The following is a 21629-nucleotide window of genomic DNA, read 5'->3' as shown; positions in this document are numbered from 1 at the left end:
CACTGTCGGTGCTGGGTCATCAGCCTGTTGAAATGAAAGATAGTGAGTTGCCGATAAAGTTAAAATTAACAGAAGGATTAAAGAATCGGCAAGAAACTTACAACGTCATCGGGAACTTCATATTCAGGATCGATCATGTTGCGGTACGTGTGAGCCGATACTCTGAACAGATGCTCCTTCCATTCTTCCCACCAGTGTTTGTCTAACTAAGTGATAAAGAGAGCTGGAACCCAAGCCGATAGATCAATGTATGTCATATCGGTATCTGGCTGGAGCTGAGCTATCTTGATCCACTCGAGTCCGCTGGTTATTGTTTCCCTTGGTTTTACAACATCAGCAAAACAGAGTCTAATCGGCAGTTGACCAAAAGCCAGTTGGCGGGCTAGTGCCGATGGGTTATAAAACTCATAGGTGGTGCTAATGTTCTTCCCACTGCTAAAGCTGTTTACTGGGATTGCTCTTGAGGTGATGATTGCCATCATCAGATCATTGTCTTTATTAAGAGCATTATCAAAAGGATCGAAGGTGAGTGGAAATCTGGTCTCTGGATCTTCATAAGGCATCCATGCTCGCGGATCTTTGGAAAGGCTGTCATACAGAGTTTGAAAGAATCGGCCGATCTGGTTTTCGGCCGATCTTCATAAGGCATCCATGATTGCTGATCTTTGGAGAACTATAACAGCTTCACCATAATTGAGGGGTGAGTGCGTTGCTGATTCATCATCTGCTAGCTCGTAATCTTCAGTGATATCTCGAGGGAACTGCTGGGCAAAGAAGTCAAACCGAAGACGTTTGTGCATGTGAACATTGAGCCACATATTGATAAACCACCAAGGGCCTCCTAGATTGCCGATAGGTTCACCTAGCAGGAGTTTCTCTACTACTTGATGGAGGAGGTGGTAAACAGAACCGAGCATATATCGGCCGAGGGGGAATCGGTTACCATCGGCTAGCCTCTATGCTGCCGATAAGTAGACAGAGGTTGGTCCTACCGATCGGCCGCAGAAGATGAATTTGTCTAGCCACATATTCAGAAAAGTGGCATGTTCTCTCTGACCAACCGATCCTGTTTTTTGATATTTCTAAATGTACCCTGACCAACCGCCGATGTTGTGGGTTTCTACTTTGAATTCGGCTTTACGGCCGAATAGCTGGCCATCATCGGCAGTAGCGATGTCCAAACCAGTGAGCATAACTACATCGGCAAGTGTAGGGGAGGCTGGGCCATGGCCGAAAATAAAAGCATTGAAAGTATCTGACCAGAAGTATAGGCAGCTATCAGCATTGATTCGTTTCTTTCCATATCGACAATGGACAGCCTGATGCACTGGTCTATCTTGCGTTCACTCCAATATCCTTCATTTGTTTTGCTAACCCTCAAAAACCAATCCTTCCATCCTTTGGTGGGGTTTGGCCAGGATAGGAAGGTGTCCTTCCACAGATCTAAAGATAAGTTTTCGGCCCTAGAAGGAATCCTATTGGTTTCTGCATTGATCAAATCAGTGGGATCTGGGTCACCCAGTGGACTGAGGCATTGGAGGTGGGGTTGTTCGGTAGGAATAACAATTTTCTTGCTCAACTCCTAAAATTTGAAGATTGAAAGAACAGAGAAAAAGAAAAGAAGGAGAGAAAGCTAAGTAAATAGACTTGCAAAAAGGTAAAGAATTGCAGTAAAAGAGTGGGGATGTATTAACCTCAGGCACAATGAAATTGACGGCCATTTCTTCGTGGAGAAGAAGAAAGAGTTGAAGACTTGGAGATTCTTGGGAAAGTTCTTACTGCACGAGTTCTTGAGTTCTTCGTCAATGCCGCTGCCACTAGATGAATCTGGGAATGGAGGGTGGCAAGGTGGGGAAAGAGTGCTGAGGAAGGAATTATTTATAGATTGGAATGAGTAGGGGTATTTTGGACTCATCTCTTTGTCGCATCCGTGAAATTCGAGGATGTTTAGGTGGATATGGTAACTGTTCGCACGATAATCCAGGGATTGTGCAGGTGATTTGACAGCAAGTAATCATGATTTTAGGAGATATTTCACTGTGCAAGATCTCTTGGTCGGCTCATCGGCAGCCAACTCTAATAGAACAGTTGCCGATGAGCGTGTGTTTCGGAGATTTGGTTCGGGTGGTTGAGAGATTCGAGGTGTATGCTGGAGATCCGGGTTAAGGTTGTTTGGATTTGTAATTAATTGCTGTCAGAAGGAAATAATTGTGAAAAGGCATCATTATCAGGAGAGAATTTCAGAGCATTAATGATTTTATACTCCAAAATTGGGGGGCATGTGTTGACACCGTGTTTTGACACGAATCAGGAAAGTTAATGAAGCTTGGACCGACAGATGGAGAAGTAATGACTGGCCGATAAGGAAGTTGCTGATGGCCTATGATACCGACGATAAGGCAGCAGGAGGGAGATATGGTTAAGTACGGGAACAATGGTTGATCGGTGCCGATGGCTGATGTTGACGATTGTCGATGCCGATGGAAGATGATATGCCGATGATGGTGAAGGAAGACGTGGGAGTCGTTGGGAGGACAATGGTGGTGTGCTGATCACCCAAGATAGATAAATTGTTATTTTCTATAATTGTTAGAGTTTATTTTGTGTACGAGTTCTATTTGATTTGGAATTAGAATCCTAGTCTTATCTGGTTGTAACTCTTTAGGACACAGTATAAATATAGGCCTAGTAGCGATGTAAGAGATCAATCAATCAATACTATACACAACTTTTACATCTACTTTTGCATCTACTTATTCGATGACTTTGTCAACTCACATATTTTCTTTTATTTACGAGTTCTTAAGAATTCTTCGAGTTATACTCGACGGGTTCTCGAGTTCCGCATGAATACCTCTTGGCCGTGGCATCCGGGCATATCGCTGTTGTCGGGACCAAAGTATTCGAGTTACCACCTTTGTCGATTGTAAGATCAAATTGGCTGGCACGCCTTAACGTTGAATCGGGTATTAGCCCTTTGTGTTTGCAGATCCACTTTTGCATCAACAATTGGGCTGCCTCCGAGCTGGGCCAAGAAAGGAGGAGCGGTCGTCCCATTAGCAGGTTTGCTCTTTTCCCTTTTTTGTATTTCTTTTCAAAACTAGTTTCAAACACATTTTCAAACATTTTGGAAGCATTTTTAGAGGTTGACCCAGAAACAAAACTTGCTTCAAATAAAATTCTCTATAACTTTGCTTTAAGGTACAACTCAAGAATCAAAATAGATTTTGAATTACACTTAAAGTTAGTTCTAGGTTTTGAGTAAAACCTTTTGACAAAGTTTGAGTTTTGAATTCTTTTTAAAAAACACTTGCTCTAAAAATGATACTTTGGTTTCTAAACTTAATTCAAGCACAATTCAATCAATTCAAGTATCATAATCATTATAAGGGATAACATAAATATATAACAACTATTTTATTACTTGAAATAGTGCACATGAAATAACACTCAATCAACATGGAATGCCATGACATGATAATGCTCGTGCTCATGCACAGTGCTTTTGTAGATTGTTATGAAGCTCTAATGCATGCTTAACACTAGGGTGTTATAGGAAAGGGGAGGAGTGGGAGGGGTGGTGGGCACCGACACTAGGGTGATGGCCAGCACCACCGACGACGGCGGGGGTGGGGCCGAAGGGCAGGGGCTGCCAAGGGTTGAGGGTGATTCCTCTAGAACTATGGAGAGAAAATTGACACTACAAAAGCATTTCCTTCCTAAAGCAAAAGGTACAGTAAATTTTAGTGACAGTACTAGTACAATTCAACCACATAAGTAAAGGCACTGACTGCCACTATTCGTACCATGCATCGTCATAACTATGGTCAACATTGTCAATGGTAATATCATATCATGCATCATAGAGGTATATATAGAAAAAGGGAAAAACTAAAGTAGTAGTATATCATTACAAAAAAATTATATAAATCCAAAAACAAAAACTGAAAAGTGCATAAAAGAGCAAAAAGTGGTATGCATCCTTATAAAGAGAAAATGGATAAATACACAATAAAGTAGAACCTTCAACAAAAATGGTATAAGAAGGAATAAAGTGTGCTTGATGCTCACCAAAGATGAGGAATCGTGGATTCCTACGGATGCACTTGATAACATTTTCTATGGAAGATTATCCATTCACTTGATTTTCAGCCATTAGTGTTTTGATGTCTGACCACATGTCTCAAGTGTTGTCATTTGTTAAGAAGATTTGATACTCAAGATTTATTAACGATGGCTTCTATACTTGTTTGTTCTAAAGATTTGACTAATACTATGGTCATAACTATGGTCAACATTGTCAGTAGAAATCTCATGCCATGGGACATGGGTCGTAAAAGTATATATATTAAAAAATGGCAAATCTAAAGAAGTATTTCGTTACAAAAAAGATAAATCCAAAAACAAAAAAAGTATGCATCCAACAATTAAAAATGACTAAGTCAGTCCAGGAACGGACGAAAACAAAGTAAAAACGGATGAAAATGGGCCACTAATGGTATATGGGACATGGTTCAACAAGGGCGGCCTATGGGCCTTGGGGGAGCCTCCCATGGGGCTCCATATGAAAAGTCCAAGGTTTGGTCCATTTGTGGCCATAGTGACTCCCATACGACTCTTGGTGCAAAAACGCGCATTGTTTTGTGAAGGGAGAACTCCTAAGACTTCTAGGATGGGTGGATGCTCCTCATGTATAGTAGGAAGAGAGGGTTTGGGTGGTTGAGACCTAGGTAAACTGCTATGAAATCACTTATTTTCAAGCACTTTCACCAGGACTGCTCCACCAGCCATTGGCCCATCACCTCCCTGGTAGGGCACCCTTGTTGTGGCTGCCCTACAACCTGCCTTGGCCAACTTTGGCCAGCTCATAGCCTGTCATGGTGGCCACCAAGCGGCCATGGTTGGTTACAGTTGACCGGACACCTCGCTTAGTGGCCACATGCATTTGTCCCATTATTGGATAAGGATAAGGTTTACATCGAAACCAAAATGTCTCACGCATCCTAACTATGAAACTAGGTTGTCATCCCTAATTGTAAAGCTAGGAATAAATTCTGGTACTAAATCTTATCATTTTTTGTGACTAGGCAGAAATAAATAAAGATGAATATAAACTAAGAACAATTCTGCAAGCGGATAGATAATTATATCATTGTAGCATTTTACCTAGAGTATTACCAGGTTGTCATTTATATTCTACCACTGGGAAGGCATTGCTAAGATGCTACTCATAGTATTGATAACATGTATATGTATATGCATTGAATAGATGATGTAACAAATGTCATTCACTCTACTCATAATAGGGGTAGGTCACAAGATAAATAATATGATAAAGATAATAATAACTATAATGATAATGAGCCATTAATCAGTCGTCTCCTAATGATACTAATCCATCATAGCACTCTAATCATTTCAGCATTGTCTAATCAGGTAATAGAGAAATAACTCCTATGTATTTAACTACCTGTCAAAGCTACATCAACTTGTGTAAGTACATCTAGAAATCATTGTCAAGTTATACTACCATAATTCCCAAACACATCGGAGCAATGTACAGGAAAAGATGAGTACAAGAACCTCCTTTCAACCTCACAATCTCACTCTACCAATCCATCATACAGGGGAAGGCCTACAATGGGTCTGTGACACCCACGATCTGCCTCACTACCCGACACAACTGGGGATATCCGTAGATAAGCAAAACATCTAGACACCATGTCTACATATTGCCTATCAGTCACCATATGATCAACTAGATGAGCGCTATACGAACCAGTGCATGAATATAATAGAAAACCAACTAAACTAGATGTATTGAAGTAGATAATGAACATAATAATTAAACTAAGATGAAGAACAATGTTGCTAGTAAATATCATACGAACGCAGATAATACAATAAGAAAGAAAATCTTAAGAACGGTACCAGACTCTTCTCTTCTTGACAACTTTTGGAATCCAAGATGGATTAACATGCCTTGACTTCCTCTAATCTAGATCTAACTATGCTAAACTATGAACTAGAAGGCTATGAGGAACTAGAACTTGAAGCTCTATATGACTTGATCTTCAACTGGCTCAACCTTGAATGATTTGAATGAATTCTCTAGGGTTTTCAAGGGGAGGTCTGGCTCCGCTTATATAGCCTGGTGGGATGCAGGCCGGCAGTTTGATCAAACTAACTTCACGTAGGGCTAAGATTGATCCTCAAAGGCAGTGGAGGAACATTCTAGAAGGGCAGAGAGGGTTCGCCTCATGGGAGGCCGACCGGCCTAGCAGGTGGGGCCGATCGGCCCCACCTAGAGGTGGCTTCGCCTCTCCTTTGCACTGGTGTTTTCTAGATCCTTCTAGAGTAGTTTGGCGCATTTCTATGTTTCAGATAATTTTGTGGTGTAGGTTTGTAGTTATGCCCCTTTTTTGGTGTTTCCTAGTTCAGTCCCTAAAAATTGATAAATCACCAAAACTAGTGGAAATTGTTAGATAAACCCCTAGCCTTCTAGATATTGATGTGTGTTTCATGCCTTTCGATATATAAAATGTTGACGCTATCCACCATCAACAACTCCCTCAAGCTTACCTTTTGCTAGTCCGTTAGCAAAACCTAGAGTTGGATCATGAGTTGCTACAATGCTTTTATTCTCAGAAGTACACATGCTCTCAGAGAAAAATTTCCTCTGAATGCTCTAACTTTCAAACTCACCCATATTACCTTTAACTGTAGAGCTTTTAACTTTCATGTGGGTCTTGAGTAATTGAAAGATATAATAAAGTCAAGCACTATATCTCAAATTCTTCACTCAACTAGTATCCAGAGTTTTACAAGTTTTTGCAATGAAACTCAGAGCTTAATCGTATTACACCCTTAGTCTCTCAAAGTATGTGGTATTTGTGGATCTTACTGAGGCATCCATGATGTTATGCCTTCCTAATTCTAAGGATTATAGTGGAGTTTATAGGAGTGGCATTAAACAAGGATAAGCATACTTGCAATTCATATATTGTAAAGCCAAACAATGGATCTATAGATAATCGAGTCATACAATCAAACCAGGATGTGCACGTGTGTGGAATATGGTGGATAAGTGTATATGTGGTGGCTAATTCTAATTCTACTTTTGCTCTTCAGAATGAATCTATCTTCTTTCTTAGATTTTCAGAACTTCTCAAGAAAACAAGGGCTATCTTTATTCTTTCTCTCTTTCCCTTCTTTCTCTTTTTTAGCCACATGCATCCTTAGATACAATAATTGATTGAAGAGATAACAATAAAGAACTTAGAGCAAATAAACAAAGGCTATCCTATGGGTTTATGTATATTTTTGAGTGTTCTCTCCCAGTGTAGGAGAAACATTTTGAGGTAGAAGTGGATAAAAGTGGAAAATGGTTGCGCTTACTCTCAGAGTAAGAGTAATGCATATGTGAATGGAGTGTGTGAGTTATCTTGATTTTAAAAGCATGACAAGACTCTCTTAAGTATACAACAAAGGTTGACTAAACTCAATGCACAACAAGTAGCATAAATGAGCAAAGGTTTCCTAATATAAATATATCCCATATATGGCTTTGGTAGGGATTCAACTTTGTCATACAAGAGCTCATCATGTAAAGGTTTGAAATTTTCAAAAGATAAATCTCCAGAATTTAGCATCATTAGGAATAAGATAAATAGTAGCTCAGACTATCTTATATCATATCCATCAATCACCTAGACTTAGCTCAAGCATATTACTCCACAAGTTTCAGGTTCAGAGTAAATTATCAAGTTAAAGCAATCATGTCCAAAATTGAGGAGAACTCAAGGTTAAAAACTTGGTACTTGAAAGAACAGAGCAACTATTCATCATCTCCAAGACAAAATTTCTAGTTCATAGTTCACTCTAGACACACTCAAACTAAGACTAACTAAAACTTCTTTTTCTTGCTTTTCAAATTTTATTAATCTAAAGACTCTTAAAAGACTCAACAGACGTGGACCATCATGTGCCCACATATTTTTTTGGTATTTTATAACTATAAGACAGACTCACTAAATCGCATAGGTATAGTTACCTAATATCTAGGGGATGCTCCTCCCCCAAGCTAGATGTTCGCCATATTTCGCTTGAATGATCTTTTAGAGTAAGCTTAGCATGGTGACACACTGTCCTGTCTCACTCCTTCATAGTATAGTCCTGTAAATGTGTACTCCAAAAATAAAACCAAAACTCAAGGCTTGAATATGATAATAGGTTAGCAGTCAGCCAAATGAGTAATTGATTATCTCTATGAGCAGATATGAACATGTAGCACGCTTCTTATATTTTGTACTTTTATATTTATAATGCAAAGAGAGGAAAATTTATTTTTGCGCTACAATTGTAACTACTCTTATGGGGTAAACCATAAACCTAATACTTTGGAGCTTTTTAAGGTTTTATAATAAAGTAGTAAAGAATTTTCTTTTTCTTTTCTAAACATGCAAAAGAATAAATATACTACAGTAATTAGATAACTACCATTGTTACCTTATGGCGAGTGTACGGAGTTTAAAGTCTTCCGAACAAGACTTCTTGTGGTCATCATGTTGAGGGTTCTTCAGTGGATCCTGAGGGGACCCAAATGTTGCCTCTGCTAATGTTGATGATTCGGTTGAGGGGATCTCCTTTTTCTTCCATACTTTGGTTGGTTGTGGATGTTCTTCAGGTGTAGTTGATTTTTCTTTTGCTTTCTCCTCCCCAACTTTTCTTCTCAAGGCGTGGCACTGGCTTCTCTTCTTGGTCCTGGTGAAAGCTGGTAATCTAGAATAGTTATAATCTCTAAAATAACAGCGTACCTTTTCTCCAGGGAAGTGGAAGTGGACTTGGTGAAAGGTCCTTGTTTCATTTTGGTACTTGAGTCACAACTTAGGTGGACGAATAGTGTTTATGTGAGATACACAGGAGATTAGTCCACACGTGATTACGTGATGATGGAGGAGCTCATTGCATATGAGACACGACATGGAGTCATGTGACCAAGGTGGAGAAGATCAAGATGAGGCTTGACTCGATGGACCGGTTGCAAGAGTGAAGGGCAAGTTGGAGGTTTTCAAGCGGGGGACCGCGTGTGATGGTGTAGCTTGAGCAAGACTTGGTGCCAATGGACCAAGGCAATAGTGAAGAGCAAGTGAGGTCAAGATCAATCAACCAATACGGTCATGTGATGATATGAAGTGGATCATATCATTTAGTGATTGGTTGGTGCATGTGTTGCATCAACATTAGAGGAGATGGAATGGAATGCGCAAGACAAAGGTATAACCTAGGGCATTTCCATTTCACTGGTCATAAGTGTGTAGAGAAGATTATGACTAGATTTAGGATAGATGGCCGTACTATCAAGAGGGGCAAACTTGTTTGCATATCGGTCATCTAGTGCCACTTGAGCGATATAACTTTGCATACGTGTTAAGATCGAGTGGCGTGGCAAGTTGAGAGGCTATCTCCTTTGGGAAAATGTTTGTGAAAAGATAACACACTTGCACTGGTTGGTGTACACTTGTTGGTGTTAGCACATTTGCAAAGGAGGTGGAGTTTCTAGGGTAGAGAGGGGTTTGGGTTCCTTTTGAGAAAATTAAGTGTATATTTTCTATTGCGCCGATGGGAAATTTAGAGAACTCGTGGGAGTGTTTTTCACTAGAAAAACACTCACTTGACGCTAGCCTCAGAGGCACCAGACGCTGTACCTAAGCGTACGGTGTGTTGTCAATTTTTGGCACGAGTGAGCAGTGCGCATCGGACACTAGCACTGGACGTGGGCAAGACAATGTTCGCTCGTCCTGTGTGCATGACGTCAGCTAGTAAGAATGCGACTGTTTTTGACAGAGAGCATCAGACACCGAGGAGAGCATCCGGTAATTGCGTCCGGTGACCCCACGCGAAACACACCTTCTCTACGTACACGTCCGGTGTGCACCTGACGCGTCCGGTGTGGACCAGCAGAGCGTCCGGTGCTACTGCTGTCATCTAAGCATCGGACGCTGGGTTCAAGTGTCTAGTGGCTCCTTGCAGCGCGTCCGGTGCCCATGAGTTTTGCCCAGTGAAAAGGCAACGACTAGTTTAGCCCTTGTGGCTATAAATAGAAGTGGTGGTCGGCCTTGGTGAGTGTTGAGCACCCTTGAGACTTAGTGTCCATGCTTAGGGAGTGCTAGTGAACCCTCTAACTCACATATGCTTGATAGTGATCATCCGATTGTGTGAGTGAACGATTCTAGTGTGTTGCATCGAGAGATTGCATCGAGTGGCACTAGATGTTTGTGTTGCAAGCCGGTGGTGCTTGTTACTCTTGGAGGTTGCCACCTCCTAGATGGCTTGGTGGCTTGTGACTCCATCGAAGCACGCAAGGAGATTGTGCGGTGCTCCAAAGAAGAGATTGTGAGGGGTATGGTGCTCACCCTGTGGGGATCGTGAAGAGCAACTCTAGTGGATTGCTTGTGGCTTGGAGGATCTCCATATTGAGAGTGGATGTGCAGCACCCGCTAAGGGTTTGGCTTTAGAATTCCAATTGGCTCATGATCCATCAAGTGGGTGAATCACCATAACGAGGACGTAGCTTGGTGGCAACCAAGTGAACCTTGGTAAAAATCACCATATCAACATAGTCCACTCTACTTGGTGGTTTGTATTCACTATACACGAGCTTGTATTTACATTCTTTATATACTTGTGCTTGTGTAGTTGCTCTTGTAACTAGTTTAGCTTGAGTAGCTTGCTAGTCTTCTTCTTGCTTGTGTAGCAAGAAGTAGGTCCCCTTGCGTGACTAATTTGTTTTGTATAACCTTGTTAGTCACTTTGCTTAGTTTGTGTAGCTAAGTAAGTTGTGCTCTCTAATTTGGCATTGATTGCCTTGTTATTGAGCATTGCTAGTAAGCTTAGGAGCTTTGTGCTTTTTGCTTACTAGTTCTGTAGGAGCTCCCCCGGTTTGCAAAGTACTAGTGGCAAAGGTTTGTGTGACCTTGCTCCTAGAATTGGTTAGGTGAGCTCTTGCTAAGGTAGCACCTTGTTTGCTTGTTAAGGATCTTTTACAAGGTGCTAGAGACCTTAGATAGAGGGGTGTAATCTTGGCTAGACCGATAGTTTTAGTTCCACATTTGTTTCAGGTAGCCGCCGCATTTAAGTTTTAGAAAGGACTATTCGCCCCCCTCTATTCCGCCATCTCGACCCTTCAATTGGTATCAGAGCTAGGTCTCTGTTGACGGTCCTTAAGTACCAAATTTAATCATCAAATAAATAAAGAAAAGGATCCAAATGCAACCAACACCCAGACTTAGGGTTTTATCTGACAGAATTCCACGAGTTTTGGTGTTTGTCTATTTCTGCAGGGGGTTATCAGGAAATATGGAGGAAAGGCCCACACGTCTGGTTTACATAGAGATATTAACGTGTGCGGCAATTTTCTATCATCTAGAAGACTCTAGAAGCCACAGGAACGAACGGGAGGCCGAGCGGGCCCGGGGGCAGGGCGCCCGCCCTCCCCCCTAGGGTGCCCGCCATGTTGTCTCGGCCAATCAGGCCCCGCCTTGAGGATTATGCTCCACCGCCTTTGAGGATCAATGAAAACTGTGCGATTAAGGTCGGTTTGATCCGATGGCCCACGTTCATTTGGGGGGCTATATAAGCAGGGCCCCTGGCCCCTAGAGGAGGCATCCCTATTCATTATTCATAGACAGAGCAAAAGCTAGGGTTTGGAGATGAGAGCTCTCCTCTCTTATCTAAACTAGAGTAGATCTAGATAGTAGCGAGATGGAGAGCGAGGTAGGATTGGAGGAGAGGCCGGCCTATCGGTTCTTCCTCCGGTTGTACTTTGCCATGATCAAGCTCTAATCAAGCTTGCTCATGGGATGACTCTGGTAATCTACTTCTATTTCATTATGCAATTACTATCCATGTATGATTTGGTTTGCAACTTTTTCAAGTACTCTAATCTATAGGACCCTATAGGTTAGAGTTGTAGTATAGGTGTAAGCGTGGTGCTTAGACCTAGATTACTTGTGGATATCCCGTGTCTAGCCGGATCGTGTGGTAGGCCGTGTAGGTGACAGCTACGTTGGTCCTCTATAGTCCACCTCCCGTTAGCAGGACTGGTAGGGTTTATCGGCCTATGGATAAGCATCCTTTGTGGTGTATTCTTATCACGTGGTTCGTCCGAGACATAGACATACCCCTTTGAAGTAGAGAAACCCTAGTTATCCTCTCTATTCTCCTACCATCGCCCATATACTAGATTGCTCTACTCTCTATTCCGATATTATCACCCATTGTTATCTTACCTTTAATATTGTTCTTATTCAATTCTACCATCTTTCCTATTTACACCTACCTATCTATCTAGGTTAAGTTAGAGCATAGATCAGTTCTCCTGTTTCCCTGTGGATACGATAAAACCTTTAACCGGGTAAAAGCTACAACAGTATCCGTGCGCTTGTGGATTTATCTGTGTGCATATAAATACCATAGTACACTCTAGTATCATGCTGGGGATGACAACCTAGTATTCAAGTGGTGTTACCAAGTGTCAACAGTCTCTCATTTGTGGTCTTCACCAGCCCGAGAGGATGGTGACTTATGGGCTAGAGGTTGAGTGTCCACACTCTTTTGATGGCACACACTTTGCACGATGAAGAAATTGGATGCAATGCAATTTTATGTTTATTTCTCCTTAAATGTGGTGAATGGTAGATGTAGGCTTTTCTCATGTGTTGGATGAAGATGATCTAACTCAAGCACAAGAGAAATGCCTAGATCTCGACATCCAAGCTACTAACATCATGTATAGATCTTTGGATGATTGCATATTAGGAAAGATCATTAATATGACGACCGCCAATGACATTTGGGTATTTCTAAATGAGAAATGTGGGGCAATCTCAAATGATGATGATGTGCCAAAGGTGGAGGCACATGAGGATGTCGAGCACGACCACAAAACAGTAGTTGTGGAGGATTGCTCCACCTCATCGTCAAGTGATGATGACGATCTGTCTACCACAAGCTCACTTGATAAGATTGATGATGATGCCACAAGTGAGGCAAATAGTGATGCTGCTTCGTGCACACTTGATGGTGAAGATGCTGGTTCATGCTCAAGCCATGACTATGATGCTACTACAAGCCCATCCACTACGCCACATAGCTAGCTTCATGTCACAAGGTGACACCAAGGTATATAATGCTAATGTGGTTGATCATGTTGTCTCATATGATGAGCTTGTTAGTAGACTTGCTAGCATGACCATGTCTTTAGAAAATAAGATAGCTAAAACTTTGAAATTAGAAAATGAAAACTCATTTCTAAAGACCACATGAGAACAACAAAAGCATCTACTTTATGTTACTACTTGTTCACATGAGGAGCTGCAAAATTGGCTCATGAGGAACTTAGTGTTGCTCATGATAACTTGGTACAAGATCATGCTTTACTCACTAAGAAGCTTCCTAATGAATAAACTAAAACTAGTGAGGGCTCATCATTTGGGTCAAATGATCAATGTTATATTGTTGCTAACCCTTGTGATGTAGGCAAGAAGCATGTATCCACCTCTTGTGATGATTTATTATCTATGTCATTTTCTTTACATTTAGATGCTTGTTCTACTTCTATGTATTGTGAGACTAACCTTTTGAAGGAGAACAATGAGCTCAATGAACAAGTGAAGAATTTGAGCAACAAGTTGGAGAGGTGCTACAACTCAAAAGTCACCTTTGAGCATATATTGAAGACTCAAAGAAACTATGGTGACAAATGTGGCCTTAGCTTCAAGAAGATGACAAAGGGTGAAAGAAAGCAAGAAAAGAAGATGAAGAACCTAGAAAGAGAAAAGCTCTCTCATTTGATGTGCTATCAGTGCCATGAAGTGGGACATCTTGCTAATAGTTGCACAAATAAAGAGAAGCTCAAGAAGATAAAAGAAGAAGAGAGGGTCAAGCATGTCAAGTGGTTCAAGTGCCGCACTTGGAGTCACCTCACCTCAATGTGCCCAACCAAGCAATTGGTGAAGTAACAAGAAAAGCCTCAACCAAAGCCACAAGTTGAGCAAGAAAAGAAGCCCCAAACTCAAGTCAAGATCAACCATCACGGTGATGACTTGATGATGAAGAAGAAGAAAATAAGAAGGGTGGAAGAGCAAGGCATCCAATGCAAATCCGAGATGCCAAGATGATGAGCAAGAATGAAGACAAGAAGAAAGCTTATGCTCACATCAAGTGCTTTGAGTGCAAGAATGATGGACACTTTGCCTTGAAGTGTCCTACCAAGCTTGAGAAGAAGGCTCAAGCAACTCTCAGGAGGCAAGGCAATGGGAAGCAACACATGAGCAAGGAGGAAAAGGCTCAATCAAACAGAAGTTGCTACTTATGCCAGGAAATAGGACACATGGCTCATTCATGTTCCCTAGGTAATAGTTCCAAGCCTATTTCAATTAATAATCATCATATGCTTAGAAAGGATGGCGATGGTACCTCTATGGTTGCTATTACAAAACATCCCGCTATTCATACTAAGGCTATGCCTAAGCATGTTGCTCCTAACTTGAGAGGACCCAAGCTAGTTTGGGTACCATCAAAAGGTGGATGAATGTGTGTAGGTACCATCGGCATTGGAGGCTTGATTCAATTGATCCTATATTGTTCATCATATGATTTAGTCAAGTATTGAAGCTTAATGCATATCTTATCCCAATGCCAAGTCAAAACAAGTGAAGTCCAAATGTGCTACAACATACAAGTGTCATATTCAAGTTGTGGTGATTTATTGGATTATTTGATGGCTTGCAAATACATGAGTTGAAGCTTGCAAATTAGATGATCATGAGCTAACCAAGGTATATCTTTATTGATCACATTCATTTGGGTGCATATGAGTTGATTGAATTGGATATATATGCAATGTTGCTTGCTATAAGATGTTTGAATGGATTAAATGTTTAGTAATCAAGTTAATTTCAAGTTTGGTTCAATTTAAACAAGTATAGCTCAATTCCTTGAAATCTGTCCAATTTTCAAAATCTGAGCTAGCAGTGATCAAACCTTATTGGAATGACTTGAAATTTGGAATGCATGCTGTACACTAATCATAGAAGATGTTGTAAAAATTTCATAAAAAAATGGATAAGGGATACTCTAGTTTTAGAGTAAATCTTGTCAGCTATAGTGCAGAAGTTTTCAGCATGTAGCAGTGGTGGAAGAATTGAAATCTGGTAGCAATATAGAAGTCAAAATAAGCTCAAATTTTTACAGCTGCTAGATGACTTAGTGAATCGCATCTCTACCAAATTTCGTGGTATTTGGATCTGTATATCGTGAGATATGTATTTATCTTTGAGAAGGTACAAAATCTGCCAGAAAAGTGACAATTATTGGATAGATCGGAGTCACTTTGATTGAAAGGTCTCATGATTGGAAACGTGATTATAAGTATTTGAGGCACCTAAGTTTGGTTTTGAATTGATCTAGAAGCATGACAAGCTATGAGTACAATGCCATTTGATTATGAAATGTACTTTGTGTACACATTTAGTACTCAAGTTGAAGATCAAGATCAAACTCAAGATAAAAATGAAGTTTAAGTTCTAGTGATTATTGAAGATCATTTGGTAGAAAGAAAAGGACTTAAAGAAGGATTCATGGTTACTCATCATATTAAGTCCATCACTTGAATCAATCAATCAAAGGTAATTCAAAGTGAGTGACAGGAATGGTTCTTTAGAGAGAGGTCACTTCTCCCTATGTGAGGGGCGTGCCGCCCGAGTAAGCCTGGGCAAATTACCCGATACCCATACCCGAATTACCCGGATCCGGATCCAAATTACCCGAACCCGAGGTACCCGATCCTAATTCGAATAGCAATTTTGGTTACCCGAAATTAGTTTGGGTAATTCGGGTAGTATCCCCCGGTACCCGAATTACCCAAATATTTGTCTATATCTTTGTATTTATCATGTGTTATTTGTTAAATATTAGAACATATCAATTTATTAGAACATAATTCTCTTTGTTTGAACAAGTGATAGTAATATATTATTCTCTACAAAATTCTATTAAAATTCTATGCAAATTGCTGCTGAAATTATATATAAATTGGTATTGAAATTTTGTATAGTGTGTTGTTTTTTGAAAATTCAGGTAAATCGGGAATACCCGAACCCAAACCCGAATTATCGGGTACCCGAAATTGCGGGTAGCGTTTTTTCGGGACTAATATCGGGTAGCAATTTTCATTACCCGAATTTTGATTTACCCGAACTACCCGACCCGAAAAAATCGGGTAACCCGAATGCCCAGGCCTACGCCCGAGGAGTACGTAAACCAAGTGTGGTGCTTGGAAGGCTAACATGGAAGTGGTGATCTAAAGGACATTTGACATGCTTAGTTGAAGCAATCAAAAAGATTGATCAAGAGAGCAAGCAACAACCCAAAAGAGAGCTAGTCATACTATTTCAATTGATATTCTTATTAGTTCTCTCATGCAAGCAATGATCAAGGAAAGATGAAGCAAGCCAACCACAACAAGAGTTAGTGCACTTGATCATATTAAGTGGTTCTCAATTCATATGGGTGAAGATTTAATCTATCAATTGGTATTTATAATTGGTCTTCACCAAGCTTATAATTGGACTTCACATTGCTATTGGAGAAATAAATTGTAATCTATGTGACTATCCTCTTCTCCAACATAGTAAAGGTATCATTGTAATGTGCATGATCATTTCATTCCTTACTAGTATGCAGTTAGTGCATACAGTACATGCTTCATAGGATCATGCATAACAAATGAAAAGTTTTAAATTCATAACCTACCACTATTGCTTGAATGATTAATTAATCTAGTGGTATGTATATGAGTTTGTTCATGAGCTAGTGAACCCAAGTACTTGATCTATTTTGGATTGTTAACAAGTGACATGTACAACATTGGCAAGATAACCCTTAATTTGAGGTGTGAAAAATCTTGTTATTGGTTCAAACAAGACTTGGAAGCTTAGGCAAATCAACTTAGTTCAAGTCAAGAATTAGGAGCTCATGATGATAAGAGTACAAGAACAAGACAAAAATGCAAATGGATATCTAGATTCAAATGTTTCTTCAATTGGTATCCTACAATTGGTACTCAAGATAGCAAATGTTCAAGATTGCAAACAAGTGGTTCCATACTAGAAAATCTTTAATCTGTAGAAGATTCCATATGGTATCGGACAAGATCTTTTAAATGATATCACATTTATACATATGGTATCTATCATAAAAGAAGGTGGTTCCACAAGTGATCCTCAACTTTAAGTGATCATCAAGCGAAGCAAGTTCCTTAACCAACAAGATTGTCAAGTGAATGACGCATGCTATGACATAGGGGGAGGTGCCACACCAAAAGGTATCAAGGTCAAGTAATGTCATTCCAACAAATATGGTGATGTCCATAAAAAATGCAAGATTCAAGCCTCAACCTTCTACCCCATATGCGATCATTTGTCACAATGAGATGCACACTTTTTCAATTGGTATCAAGTGATTTAATTGGTATCACATACCTTTTATGGAAATTGATGACAAAGGGGGGAGATTGGTACAAAGATATGAAATATGGGAAGTTGGTTTGTACATGGACATGGACAAAGAGGGAGCAACATTAAGATAGATCAAGAAGGATCAAAATTCTTGGATAAGAGAAGCACACAAGTAGGCGGAGCAAGCTCATGAACCCTGTTTGTTTGCATTTGATATGTGCATATTCATGTGCTTGCTTGCATTGCATGTTTTAAATTCAATATGCATGCTTGTGTGGTGTATGCTAGTTATAGAACTTGAATGATAATATGATAACTAGCATGTATAGGTTAGTAGCTAGATCTTTGCATATAATGTTGATCTCACGGGGTTTCTAGTGTTTTTGTTGTCTAGCTACTCATGGTGCTAAGGATGGTGTACATTGAATACTTCAAATGATATCGAACTTGGTATCGAGCTACAAAGGTTTATTCTATAAACTGTAGCACTTAGTACGGTTTTATGGTGCTTATCCAAATCTTGACTCGGAGCTTAAATATTGGACAAGTAGCATAAAATCCAAATTAAGTTAGCAATTTACACTTTTGTGGAGTGCTAGCTTGAAAAAGCTTAATTTCCATATCTTTGTAGAGTTGTCATCAATTACCAAAAAGGGGGAGATTGAAAGATCCTTGTTTGGTTTTGGTAATTGAGTGACAACTTAGGTGGACTAATAGTGTTTATGTGAGATACATAGGAGATTAGTCCACAGGTGATTATGTGATGATGGAGGAGCTCATTGCATATGGACATGACATGGAGTCATGAGACCAAGGTGGAGAAGATCAAGATGAGGCTTGGCTCGATGGACCAGTTGCAAGAGTGAAGGGCAAGTCAGAGGTTTTAAAGCGAGGGACTGCGTGTGACGGTGAAGCTTGAATGATCTTTTAGAGTAAGCTTAGCAGTGCTGACCCACAGTCATGTCTCACTCCTTCATAGTATAGTCCTATAAATGTGTACTCCAAAAATAAAACCAAAACTCGAGGCTCGAATATGATAATGGGTTAGCAGTCAGCCAAATGAGTAATTGATTATCTCTATGAGTAGATATGAACATGTAGCACACTTCTTATATTTTGTACTTTTCTATTTATAATGAAAAGAGAGGAAAATTTATTTTTGTGCTACCATTGTAACTACTCTTATGGGGTAAACCATAAACCTAATACTTTGGAGCTTTTTAAGGGTTTATAATAAAGTAGTAAAGAATTTTTATTTTCTTTTCTAAACATGCAAAAGAATAAATATACTAGAGTAATTAGATAACTACCATTGTTACCTTATGGCAAGGGTACGGAGTTTAAAGTCATCCGAACAAGACTTCTTGTGGTCATCATGTTGAGGGTTATTCAGTGGATCCTGATGGGGACCCAAATGTTGCCTCTTCTAATGTTGATGATTCAATTGAGGGGATCTCCTTTTTCTCCCATACTTTGGTTGGTTGTGGATGTTCTTCAGATTTTTCTTTTATTTTCTCCTCCTCAACTTTTCTTCTCAAGGCGCGGCGTTGGCTTCTCTTCTTGGTCCTGGTGAAAGCTGGTAATCCACAACAGTTATAATCTCTAAAATAACAGCGTACCTTTTCTCCTAAGAAGTGGAAGTGGACTTGGTGAACGGTCCTTGTTTTGTTTTGGTAGTTGAGTGACAACTTAGGTAGACTAATAGTGTTTATGTGAGATACATAGGAGATTAGTCCACATGTGATTATGTGATGATGGAGGAGCTCATTGCATATGAGACATGACATAGAGTCATGTGACCAAGGTGGAGAAGATCAAGATGAGGCTTGGCTCGATGGACCGGTTGCAAGAGTGAAGGGCAAGTCAAAGGTTTTGAAGCAAGGGACCGCGTGTGACGATGAAGCTTGAGCAAGACTTGATGCCAATGGACCGAGGCAACAGCGAAGAGCAAGTGAGGTCAAGATCGATGAACCAATACGGTCACGTGATGATATGAAGTGGATCATATCATTTGGTGATTGGTTGGTGCATGTGTTGCATCAACATTGGAGGAGTTGGAATGGAATGCGCAAGGCAAAGGTATAACCTAGGGCATTTCCATTTCACTAGTCATAGGTGTGTAGAGAAGATTATGACTAGATTTACGATAGATGGCCGTACTATCAAGAGGGGCAAACTTGTTTGCATATCGGTCATCTAGTGCCACTTGAGTGATCTAACTTTGTATACGTGTTAGGATCGAGTGGCATGGCAAGTTGAGAGGCTAACTCCTTTGGGAAAATGTTTGTGAAAAGCTAACACACTTGCACTGGGTGGTGTACACTTATTGGTGTTAGCACATTTGCAAAGGAGGTGGAGTTTCTAGGGTAAGAGGGGTTTGGGTTCCTCTTTCGGTGGGATTCGGTGCTTTTGAGAAAATTAAGTGTATATTTTCTATTGCACCAATGGGAAATTTGCAGAAGTTGTGGGAGTGGAAAAACACTCACCGGACGCTAGCCTTAGAAGCATCGGATGCTGTACCTAAGCGTCTGGTGTGTTGTCAGTTTTTAGCACGAGTGAGCAGTGCGCATCGGACACTGGCACCGGACGCGACAGGACACTATTTGCATGTCCGCGTGCATGACGTCAGCTAATAAGAATGCAACTATTTTTGACAGAGAGCATCAGATGCCTAGGAGAGCGTCCAGTGGTTGTGTCTGGTGACCCCACACGAAGCACACCCTCTCTGCGTACGGGTCCGGTGTGCACTTGACGCGTCCGGTGTGGACCAGGAGAGCATCCAGTGCTATTGCTTCAGGGGCACATGTGAGTTAGCCATTGGCTGCAATGGTCGAGTTCAAACGGCTAGTAACACATGGCTCTCGTCTAAGCATCGCACGCTGGGTTCGAGTGTCTGTTGGCTCCTTGCAGCGCGTCCAGTGCCCATGAGTTTTGCCCAGTCAAAGGGCAACGGCTAGTTTAGCCCTTGTGTCTATAAATAGAAGTGGTGGCTAGCCTTGGTGAGTCCTGAGCACCCTTGGGACTTAGTGTCCATGCCTGGGGAGTGATAGTGAAGCCTCTAACTCACATATGCTTGATAGTGATCATCCGATTGTGTGAGTGAGCGATTCTAGTGTGTTGCATTGAGAGATTGCATTGAGTGGCACTAGGCGTACGTTCGTGTTGCAAGCCAGTGGTGCTTGTTACTCTTGTAGGTTGCCACCTCCTAGACAGCTTGGTGGCTTGTGACTCTATCAAAGCACACAAGGAGATTGTGCGGTGCTCCAAAGAAGAGATTGTGAGGGGTACGGTGCGGTGCTCACCCCACAGGGTTCGTGAAGAGCAACTCTAGTGGATTGCTTGTGGCTTGGAGGACCCCCATTTTGAGATTGGATGTGCGTCACCCACTGAGGGTTTGGCTTTAGAATGCTAATTAGCTCGTGATCCATCAGTTGGGTGAATCGCCACAATGAGGACGTATCTTGGTGGCAACCAAGTGAACCTTGGTAAAAATCACCGTGTCAACATTGTCCACTCTTCTCGGTGGTTTGCATTCGCTATACATGTGCTTGTATTTACATTCTTTATATACTTGTGCTTGTGTAGTTGCTCTTGTAACTAGTTCAGCTTGAGTAGCTTGGTAGTCTTCTTCTTGCTTGTGTAGCTAGAAGTAGGTCCCCTTGCATGACTAATTTGGTTTGTGTAACCTTGTTAGTCACTTTGCTTAGTTTGTGTATCTAAGTAAGTTGTGCTCTCTAATTTGGCATTGGTTGCCTTGTTATTGAGCGTTGCTAGTGAGTTTAGGAGCTTTGTGCTTTTTGCTTACTAGTTGTGTAGGAGCTCCCCTGGTTTGCAAAGTACTAGTGGCATAGGTTTGTATGACCCTACTCCTAGAATTGGTTAGGTGAGCTCTTGCTAAGGTAGCACCTTGTTTGCTTGTTAAGGATCTTTTACAAGGTGCTAGAGAACTTAGATAGAGGGGTGTAGTCTTGGCTAGACTGATAGTTTTAATTCCACATTTGTTTCGGTTAGCCGGCGTGTTTAAGTTTTAGAAAGGTCTATTCACCCCCCCCCCCTAGTCCGCCATCTCGACCCTTCACTTGGTCTGTTCCATTATAGATGATAGCTTTG

Source organism: Sorghum bicolor, chromosome 2 (genome assembly GCF_000003195.3).
Source record: "Sorghum bicolor cultivar BTx623 chromosome 2, Sorghum_bicolor_NCBIv3, whole genome shotgun sequence".
Classification (NCBI taxonomy): domain Eukaryota; kingdom Viridiplantae; phylum Streptophyta; class Magnoliopsida; order Poales; family Poaceae; genus Sorghum; species Sorghum bicolor.
Note: the sequence above shows the minus strand (reverse complement) of the source record.